The sequence below is a fragment of the Hibiscus syriacus genome, unplaced genomic scaffold, assembly GCF_006381635.1.
Source record: "Hibiscus syriacus cultivar Baekdansim isolate YM2019G1 unplaced genomic scaffold, ASM638163v2 tig00111812_pilon, whole genome shotgun sequence".
Lineage (NCBI taxonomy): Eukaryota > Viridiplantae > Streptophyta > Magnoliopsida > Malvales > Malvaceae > Hibiscus > Hibiscus syriacus.
Genome location: NW_024063187.1, coordinates 1755795 through 1767698, shown reverse-complemented (window position 1 = coordinate 1767698; position 11904 = coordinate 1755795).

Genomic DNA, 11904 nt, shown 5'->3' with positions numbered 1-11904 from the left:
TGAAAGTAAGACATTTTTCAATGGTGTGCCCTCAGATATTTTCATGATATTCACAGGTCTAGTTTTCATTGTACCATTTTAGAAAGGGTGGTTTGATCGGATCCATGAACTTTGGTGATATTAAGTGTACTTTGAATAATCCTTGGAATAGTTCACTGTAGGTCATCGGAATTGGAGTAAACCCTTTCAGTATTATTCTCACACTTTGCTTATCATTGAGATGAGGAATTTCCAGCCATTATTTTGCTTACAGAGAAATTCATGTTGTTTACTTCTCATTCTTTCTTTTTCACAAAGGGCTTTTTCGTAAAGTTTTGACCACCAGCTATTTGCCCTTTCTTTAAAGCTCTCTCAATCATTTCCCCACACATCACAATGTCAGAGAAACTCTTGGTTGCCACCCCTAACATGTGATCTATGTAACGAGACTTTAGTGTATCGATGAACATCGTTATAAACTCCCTTTCAACCAATGATGGATGTACTAGGGCAGTAATATTCCTCCAACCTTGCATTCCCATTTCTTTGAAAAAGTCTTTGCACTAGTCTTCTAGATGTTCTGGTACCTCGGTCTTGGATTTCTCAGTTTCCTCGTGATCTATAGTAGTGTATTCATGTGGGGTATTTTAGAGATTTATGGTAACCATTTTAGTTTTGACGGTAGAAGATCCAGCGGGAGGCTCAGTGAGCTTTTCATGCGAGATAACCAATCTTTGGTAGATTTCACTACGGCATGTTCAGAAGTTTCCACCAATGTAATATTTGTCTCTTTTGTTATTTCAACATGCAACCCAGACATTTTGGCCACGATATCATTTACCGTGCTAGTTTGGTTTTGCAAGATATGGTCTATGATTGATTTATGTGATTGTTCCATATTTACTTCTCATTCTTGACGTATCTTCAACAAATCTTCATGCATTTCCTTTTTTAGTTGTTCAAGCATAGCATTCATGGTTTTACTTCATATGCGATGAGGATTTGTATTTTTACTTGTAGTATCTTCTGCCACATAATCCTCCATGAATTAATTTTTTTGTTCTCTTAAATATGAATGCAGGTTATTGGTAATGTATTATGAATGATGAAATGATGAAATGATTGCTTATACGGAATAAATGATGCAAATGTAAATGTAAAATAAAAGGTATTGATCCTAGCAGTAATCATTCTAGAATAACATTCATTGGATGAAACGTTTTGCTCGTTAAAAGGAGTTTGATTACAGATAAGGTCTAGCCCTCAAGCTCAGTTCTACAATTTCATTCATGATTGCAGTAATCTCCCTCATATATTCAGAGACTGGACTAGTTTAGAGTTGGATGATCTTAGCCCTGTTAGCCAATTCATTCATATATTGAGCTACTTCACCCATTTGTGATATGGCCTCACCCATCATACGTTCTCGTTCTCCTACCCGAGAGTGGTAATATTCATATGTATCTTGTAACCCAACATTGATACGGTTGATCTCCATTTCAGGTTAGTGATTTGATTCTGACACCGTTGAAGCTCACCTTTCAACCCTCTGATTTCTTTTCATAAAGCCTTATTCTCTTCAAGAGAAACTCTTAAGTCCATTGACACAGGCGAAACTTATACTTGAAGAAGAGATTGCTGAAGATGTGATATGTGGCTTTTAAGCTCATCATTCATAGATTTAGATTGGTTCAGCTCTTCTTCAAAACTTATATGTAATTCTCCCATTTCCCCAGTAAGCTTTTCTACTCTTTTACTCTTTGTGGAGAACCTTTGCATCCATGACCCAATCTCTGCCTACTTTCTATCGAGGATACGATTCCAACCCTGCCTTTCAGACCATATTTCATCATTCTTTTGCTCTCCTTCCTCTTCGAGCTCTTGAATTCTTCGATCTCTAGCTTCGAAATATTCAAGTATGCTATTCATCTCAGTTTCCAACCCTTGGACTCGATTCTTCTCATATTTTGATTCTTTCAGACCGTCCTCTTTATCTTTCTTGAATTTCTGAACTTTACAACTCTCGGCTTTATATTTATTTATCAATTCTTTCTTGTCAGCTTCTAAGTCCCTTATTTTTTCCTTCCCAACTTATAACTTCTTGAACTAATACTTGTTCTCGACCTCAAGACTTTTAATTCGACGCTTTGCAGGTGCTAACTCTCTAGCCCAATGTTGTGGTACCTTACTTGACCCAAATCCCTTTCTAGCTCGTTGCAACCTTTGATAATCCATTTTTAAGTCATCTAAGTCGGCTTCCACCACTTATTTTCTTTTTCTCATCATTTTTGAACTGTTTGGCTTGAAATTTAGCATCAACGATTAAAATAAAGTTTTTCTTTTCCATTTCTTCAATTCTCTTAGCATCTTTGGCTTTTTTCACCTCGAATTCTTTCCTCTGGATTTCCAAGCTTGAAGGAACTTTCCTGAATTATTCTTCCATTGACATTGATCATTCTCTAGAATCTAATGGAATTTTGTCATTTATCCTTCTAATTTTCCATGCATAATAATCAAGTGTTAATATGATATCAACTCCAACTACCATGGTCCTAAAAGTCAACCTCCATGAATCAACCACATCTTTGACCTTCTTCTTATAATTGACTTCTTTGTAGTCAAACTCAGTATTATCCAGCCCATAGGTCATCGGGATGAACTGTCAAGCACCATATTATCTTAGAACTAACAAAGGAACATACCTAACTCCTCCCCATAGTCCCAGAAGCATAATTCAATCAGAGCCCCCACACTTGAACAAAATTTGAGTTGCATCATCCATGGGACTCGCCATACTATATTTTGACCCTGTAGATTTCTGAATAAGTTGATCCATTGGTCTTTATGTGATGTTTCATGCCATTCTTTTATAAGATACTCCAATAGAAGAATAATCCTTCAAAAAATTATTGTAGTTAACTTTTTCTTCTCTCTAGAAATGACTTCTGATCCAAACAGTAAGTAGCTGAGCACAACACATAAAGTTCCCTCCTCCCAGTCTCCTACAGATGTTCAAAGATCTGAATGTCTCAGCCAGGATTGTTGGAAATGAATTTAATTCACTCTTCAGTTTTTCAAAAAAGTCAAACACAACTAACTCTATAAGACCCCAAACATTTAGGAAAAATTACCAAGCCATAGATGCCTAGGGCAAACACATCTCTACTTATATTTCCATCCACAAGTACTTCAACTATCTTTTGCAGGTGGAACCATGACACTCATTCACTTTCTCCTTTTTGCTGTAGGCGATCAGTCACCCACTTTTCACTTGTGTGCGGGATGTTTGTGAGTTTTGACTTAAATAATGGTATTTTTATTTATTAGGAATAGATATTATCCACTTTAATGTTCGATAAATTCAACAAAAAGTGGTATTCTTCCAGTGTTAGAGTCATGTCCTCCCGATTTAATGTGAAGCAACCATAAGTTGGATTCCAGAATTATATCATGCTTCGAACCAAGATCGGGTCTAAAATGACATACATCAGATGGAATATGTCTCCATAAACTTGTTGAAACACTTGCTTCTCAGTAAAATTCCAACTATCCCAGATCATTTTCAACCCCTGAAGCTCATTTTACTTTATGGAGGTCGTTGTGTAATTAGACGGTTCTTACACATAGTGCCTTGGTAGACTATCTCCTTGCTCTTTTTACTTTTCTTTGGACCAATTTCGCACGTCTGCAGGATTATCTTCTTTATTTAGGAAACTTTTCTCCATCATGAAAGTCTTTCAACTTTACCGACACTCACAGATCAATCGCCTTTTTCTAATGTCATGTACATGCAGTATGAAGAAAGTAGAACAATAAAACAAAACAAACAAAACAGATAGTCGAAACAAATGCATCAAATTAACAAAAGTATAGGATAGTAAACAAACTAGACCTATCTCCATGTTTTCTACCCAAACAGGATTTATCACAAACGGGTCCTACCCAAACATGCTTTCTACCCTCGTATATTTATTTGGCAATTAAAACCTAACCGCATATAATTTCTAGTTCACATTATTTTATTTAAAAGAAATAAATCTATTCTACCAATAAATAAATTAGAGTAAATTCCTCCTTGTGTACACCTATTTTGGCACTTACTGACGGACATAGATTTGGCATGACTCTACCTAAGGTGACCATTCTATTGTTTACTACATGCATGGTTACGGCTCTAACAGGAAAATGTACTCAAATTGTCCTTGTTGGTGGAGACCCCTTGGGCTCCAAATCCTCAATCCTAACCCGTTATTGAGTTCAATTAAAAGGGATACACTTCCTTATATCCATACGAGGAATAAATCCCTACGAAGATATAAGGTATGTGTAACCCAGGGGTTATTTGCTTAGGCTCTTACGAAGAATAAATTCTTACGAGAGAAAAGTATTCACACCTACTTACTTGGGATGAAGCTCGAATATAAAGCTTATGTCATGTGAATGCACGTGATGTGTGTGAGGAGAAGCATACAAACCTTCAGATAAACAAAACAAAAAAATAAAAGGAGCTTTCGAGAGAAATTTTGGTGGAGCTGAAAACATGAATTTCAACATTAATACAACTATTTACATAAAAAATGTATAGTAATGCAAAATTTCAATAAAAGGATCATAAGCTAACTATAGACTCAAACTCATAATTTCCACCACTACGACAATGTATAAGCGACTTATATCCTGACTCTCTAAAGTGTCCACAGCGGAGTAGTCAAGCTGTCATAACCATTTTTGAAAAAAATTTATATTTTAAAAAACAATTATGACTTTATTTTAAAGAATTGGGATTTTTAAATTAATTATTATGAATTGGAGTCGTCATCAATCTTTGGGTTAGGTAGATCGAATACCTAAAATTTTCCTTTAAAATAATTTAAAAAACCATTTTAAAGACAAAAAATTGGACTGTGTTACCAAAAATTTATTTTTAAGGATTCGGGAATCAATTACGCGTGGGAAATGATAAACACCCCACAGCGTCCAAAATTGGTATTTAGTTGCTTATACATTGGCGTAAATGATGGACATCATAAATTTAAATCAATATTTAAAGTATGATCCTTTTATTGAACATCGAATAATTTGTTTCGAATTAATTATTAGGGAACATTCTTTTATTTGAAAAAGAAATCTCGAGATTCTCAATCCTTCATCTAGAAAGCTATCCCATCTATTTCTTATCTGTAAAAGAATGTTCTCTCCTCGAATGGTTTAAAAATATTAAACTACCTAAGAAATTAATTTTGGAATTTGCATGAAGTAATTTATTACTTTTTATAAAAAAAACATAAATTATCAATACTAAAAATTAAAATTAAAGGCAAATTAAATATTACTATTGTTTTAATAGATAAATAAAAAAACGCTCGATTTATTTCAAGTTCCCCTTCCGTTCCAATGTTGTATTGAATCACACTGCTCTATAAGGTGGTGCTCTTCACATCCATTCTACGACGAGTGTTCTTGAAAATGATTGCGAGTAAGAAAACCTTGTCAAATATTAATAGATGAAAAAATATTTTAAGAGTTAAAATATAAACGTACAAATATAATACATAAAATATATATGCAAAAATATATATGTTCCTAGATATACATTCATAATACATATACATAAATATAAGAGTTAAAAATATATAATAAATATATACATATAGTATGCACATGCATACAGAAATAAACAAGATAAAATAAAAATTCATATCAAATACTTAAAAAATACATATACATGCAAAATTGGGTACTTGGGTCATAAAGGGAAAAAATTCAAACGCTAGAAACATGGCAATCCTAGGTGAAAAATAAAGAAAATTATGCTTAATAAAAAGGCTAAAATAAAAACAACTTTAGAGATATAATAATGAACACATCAAGAATATGATTAGTATGCAAATACTATACAAAAGGAGCACTGAAATAGCAATAAATCAACAACATACATGACCTAAACGAAAATAAAATAAAATAAGACGTTAAATGTAGGAAACAACAAAAACATGACAAAATGAGCCAAAAGGACTAAAATGAAGTGCACTATAAATAAATTGACAGAATTAAGAAATTAACAAAATTTTAAAATAAGGACTGAATCGTGACTTAACAAATGTAGAAGAATTGATCATGTAAATAAACAAAAAACCTAAACAATGATTAAAATGAACATTCCTTAAATAAGATGACCAAATCGAAAATATTAACAAAGCAATGAAATAGAACAAACCAAGGACTAAATTATAACCATATCAACAATTAAAGCTCAGAATAAGAACAACGAAATTTAATTTAATGACTAAAACAAAATATTACAAATGACCAAGGACTCAAAGTGCTATTAGCCCATGTTCCAAAGCATTACTGCTCCCCCTTTTCCAAACAACGCTGTTTGGCATCTGATATATGTCCAAAATGCACAGCCGAAAATGGCCAAAGAAAACTCTTGGGTTGCATTTTTTCAAACCTCCAAAGATAATAACCCTAAAACTCTCTCATTTTTATCCTCTATTTTCCTTACGTCGCCAATGAGAATAAACCAAGACACTGGCCATCGCAAATCGGTGGCCACAGGGTATTAACTGCTTGAAAATGGTCTCCCAAATCCAAACCTTTCATAGCTGACCCTTAAAACTCAACCCCAAAAGCACCCAAACTAGAAAAATCAACAACTAATCTCTAAAGGTAAAAGCTTTACCTTCGACAATGGAGCTATGTTGTTACGGGGAAGCAATCAACGGTCGAATCTCCTTAAAAGGTGATTTTTCCTTTTGATTGAATGGTGGGTTTTTTGTTCGAAAATCTCTTTGTTTCGGTTCAAGATGTATTGCTTGATGGTAATTTTTTGGTTCGAAAAACCACTCCTTCTTCCTCTTTTTTGGTTCGAATGGTTCCTCCTTCTCGAAACGTTGCTTGCATGTCCCTTTAATGGTGATTTTTTAGTGAAATCTTGAGATCTTTTGATAGGGGAATGATTTCCCTATTATTATCCCGGATTTAACAGGATTCATAATTTTTAATGGGGTTGTTGGATTTGATAGGATTTTTTACTTAGTTAGTGTATTTTTCCACTGCTCGGCTGGATTTACTGACGACGGTGGCTTAAGGGTAATCAACGGTAGCTCACACGACTGGGGAGCCGAAAAGTCAATCGCATGTACTGCACGTGTCGGCGGCGGTCCATCTTTTGTCGGCGGCGACGGCTATTTCATATCTTAGGTTAAACCATAATTATTTGATGCATCTAGGCCGTTGATCTCCCTCTTGATCCGACGGTGGAGATTAGGTGACTATGTTAGAACATGATGAAACTCTAAACTGTTTGGGCTTTCATCCTTGGGCCTGCTAGGTAATTCTTGTAATGGTACATGTGTCTTGGGCTGTAAGATATATGAAAACATTATATATTAGTATATTTTACTTTTTATTATTTATTTATTTTATATATATTTAATATGCATTTCATAACTAAACCGAGATTTAAAATAACAAATAATGACTTCTAACACATACATATAATTAATATCTAACATATTTTAAATAAAACATATAACTAATATTTTAATATTTGCCACTTACACGTAATTAATATTTAACCTATTTTAAATATAAACATGTAGATAATATTTAACACACACATATATAAATACTAAAAAGACCCTAAACACTTATTAATAATTGATACTTATAATTATAAATAAAACCTCCAAGTAAAATAATAATGTAGAAAATTTATGAAAATAGATTTGGAACTGAATTTGGTCTCTACAATACTTATCCATCCAAACAATGACACATCTTTTCTTAAAGGATCGAAAAATTCTTTATGAATCTTCGATAATAAACATATAGTCCCAAGAAACTTCATATCTCAAAAATAATTTTAAGAGTTTTCCATTCAACAATAACTTACACTTTCTTAGGATCCACTCTAATCCCCTCTGTTGAAACCACATGATCAAGAAAAATAACTTCAGATAACCAGAACTCACACTTTGATAGCTTAACATATAACATTATATCTCAAAGACTTTGAAGAACAATGCGAAGATGTGCATCATGCTCTTCCCTGGTCTTAGAATAGACCAAAATATCATCAATGAATACCATTATGAATTGGTCCAAATATGGTTGAAACACTCGGTTCATGAAATCCATAAATATTGCAGGAGCATTATTCAATCCAAATGGCATCACCACAAACTCATAATGTATATATCTGGTTCTGAAAGTTGTCTTAGGAGTACCTTTTTCTTGAATCTTCAACTGATGACATCCAGATCGAAGATCAATCTTTAAAAACACAGTTGTGACTTTTAGCTGATCCAAAAGGTCATCAATCATTTGTAGATGATACTTATTCTTCATTGTCACCTTATTCAATTACTATAGTTTATACATAATCGTATAAACATGTCTTTCTTTTTCACAAATAATATTGGAGCTCCCCAAGGTGATACACCGGGTCTTATAAAACCCCAATCTAACCATTCTTGTAACTATGCCTTTAACTCCCAGAGTTCAGTAGGAGCCATTCTATAAGGGGCCATAGATATAGGCGTTGTACCCGGTAACACCTCAATTTAAATTCTACCTCTCGATCTAGAGGCAATCATAGTAATTCATCTAGAAACACATTTGGATACTAATATATAGTCAGGATATCTTTCAACTAAATCTTTGAAGCTTGAGTATCCACTACATTAGCTAATTCGGCTCGACAACCTTGCAGTAATAACTTCTTAGCAATCACTAATAAAATCAAATTAGAGAATGGATTTACCCTTTCACTGACCACAATAATCTCAAAACTTTTCAAATCGTTCAAAATCAATCGCTTTAAGAGACAATCCATGATGACATGATTGATAGATAATCAATCCATACCCAAAATCATTTTAAATTCTTCAAAAGTTAATTCCATCAAGTTTGATAAAAACTCAACTCCTTGAACCTTTAACGAACAATTTTTACATATTCGACTAACCCTCGCACTTTGGCCTAAAGGATTAGTCACTACTATGTCATTTGAGATTGGTTCTAATGAAATTCCCCTCTCTGGAATTAATTTAATGCTTATGTATGATTGAGTTAAACCATGATCAATCAATACAAATATAGGTTTATCCAAAAGATCAAACGTACTTGTAATAATCTTTGGATCATCATGATTCTCATCAGTCCAGTTATTATACATATTTGTTGGAGTGCGAAACTCGTGTTGAGAAGTAGATTTTGATGCCCCTTTTGATCTGGTTTTTTCTCTGCCTCTCTTGGACACCTAGTGGACCTCTCAATCTGTACTGGTCTTTCTTCTTGTATCTTGGGACAATCTCGAATAAAATGGCTAGTGTCTCCACATTGGAGATAAACTCCCATGATAACTCAGCACACCCCGGAGTGATTTTTGTTGCACACCTGACAAGGTTGTTACTTACCTTAAGACGATTTACCTGTGCCAACAACAATTGTCTGTGATTGTTTAGATCTTTCATCACTTACTTTTTTACGAGCAGATGAAATAGTTTCTGATATATTCTGATAACGAGAATCTTTATCTCTTTAGACTAGGATGAGGTTGCAGATGTCTCAGAACTCTTGGATGCTTGCATCCTTTGCTATGCTATTATTCAGTATGCACTCACTCAATTTTCTTTGGATCTATTCACAACTTCTTGAAAGCAGAAATATTCAAAACCAATAGCACTTCCTTCAACCTTGGTAACATACCCTCTATAAACCATTCACAACATGTCTTCTCATTTAGAATGAATTCTACTTGGTTCATATTATTGAACTCGCATTCGTACTTATACACTGTCCAAGTACCTTACATCAGATTGAGAAACTCTTGTTTCATTTCTCGGATGAACTGATCCCCGATATACTTGTTGTTGAATTCATCCTAAAAGAACTATCAGTTTACATTCTCGGGAGGAACATGCATAGTGGCATTAGTCCACCGGACTCGAGCTTGTCCATGGAGTAATGACATAGCTCCATCTAATCTTTTAGCATTGATACAGTGGAATCCATCCAAGATAGTTTTAACATCATTTGTAACGCCCCAGATTATGGGCTAGGATTTTGGGGCAACCCGAGTTGGGCCTTAGATTAATTTCCTATTTTATAAGAAGCTTTGACCCAAATTGAAATGGATTTAGGCTTGAGTTGAGCCCAATAGTTTTCAAATGAGACATTTTTAATCTTATGATGAAACTTGAGGGAATAAGTAAGTAATTATACCATTAAGGATTTCAAAAGCTAAAGAGTTTTTAATTGTGGGTGATCTCACGTTGTCTTGTCCATGTTTTTCTAAACTCTTCCTTATCTTATTCTCTTCATATTCATCTTCTTCTTCTCCCTTAGAAAGTTGAAGCACAGGTGAAAACTTTAGCTTATTTCCAGCATTTCCTAGCAATCCAATGTAAGAAATGAACTCAACATCTTCAGATATTTAAATGGAGCCCTCAACTTCACCATTTCTCTGTGAGATCCAAAAAGGGATTTTGTGGGGGTTTGTGAAACATAAGGGTTTTAATCCTTTTTTTAGAGATTTTTAGCTTTAGAAAGTGTTTTTAAACCCCTCTTAACCTCTAAATTCAGTTAGTAATTCGTTCATTGGTTCTTGTCTAGTGTGAGAAGTTTGAGAGAACTTCAAAGCTAGGGGAAGGAAAATCTTACATTGGGTTGAGCCTTTAACACTTCTATCAGCCTAGATACTCATACAACTCGCTTCTAACTCAATTATACCACATATACCTCATTAGGGTGAGTTTTGGCAGGTTGCATAATTTGAAGCATGTTCATGATAATTTGCATTGTTTGGGTTTTTTTAGCATGTTTACAGACTCTTTATGACCACTAATATCAAATAAAGCACTTAAATATCAGTTGGGGACCTCAATGGGGCAATTAGGAAAACAAAGATAGGATTTTTGTGCCACAATAGAGCATCTCATAACGATGGTATCGATATTTTAATAATAGTATCGATACTTCTCTTTATTCAAAAAAAATAGACAATTTTAAAAGGGTAGTATCGATACTCATTCATAAAATATCCATACCAGGGCAGGTGTATCGATACTGGGGTATTTTTCAAAACATCGAACTAAAATTTGGTATCAATATCCAGTCAAGTGTTGATACTCATCCTAGGGTATCGATACTTCCTTAACCAAATACTCCAAATCATTCAGGGGGTATTGATACCAACATGTGGGTTTTGATACCAAAGGTTTTGTATCGATACTAATGGGTAAGTATCGGTACCCATGAATAAATTTGGATAAATAATCTAAGGATTAAGGGATCATATTTGAGGTACCACATAGACTCAGAATAACAGTAAATAAGACTTCAAGTGAGAACAATAATTAAAAATTAGAACAGTTGAAACAATAACAACTATGATCACATAAAATTGGCCTTGTTTAACGATCGGGAAACAGTCAAGACATCCAAGTTCCTCTTTAGCAGAATACGATAGTCAGTGGATATCAAGTCAATGCCAAGGCACTTCAATAGTCGACTGGGCGCAGTTGCCTCAAGACTCGACGGAATAAGTTCATGGGGAGTTATCGTAACTAGACATTCTAGTGCATTAGTTCAGACCAGCAGAGACTATTAGAGTACATCTTGAGTCATCTTTAGAGGGCATGTACCATTTATGTTATGTATATTCAGTCGTAACTTTGATTTGTACTCGTTTCTATATTATTTTGGATATATTTTGGGAGCTCCATATTATTTTTTAAACTCAGATTATTATCAGGTTTTATTTTTATTATTATGGATGATCTATTTTCAGTGAATTATAACCAGTTTTTAAAGAAAATTTTTGGGTCACTATTCTAGTAGTCCCGTGTAACATTGTAATCCATGGATCTTCAGGTCAAACTGGATTAGGGTGTTACATCATTGAGCCAGAGATCA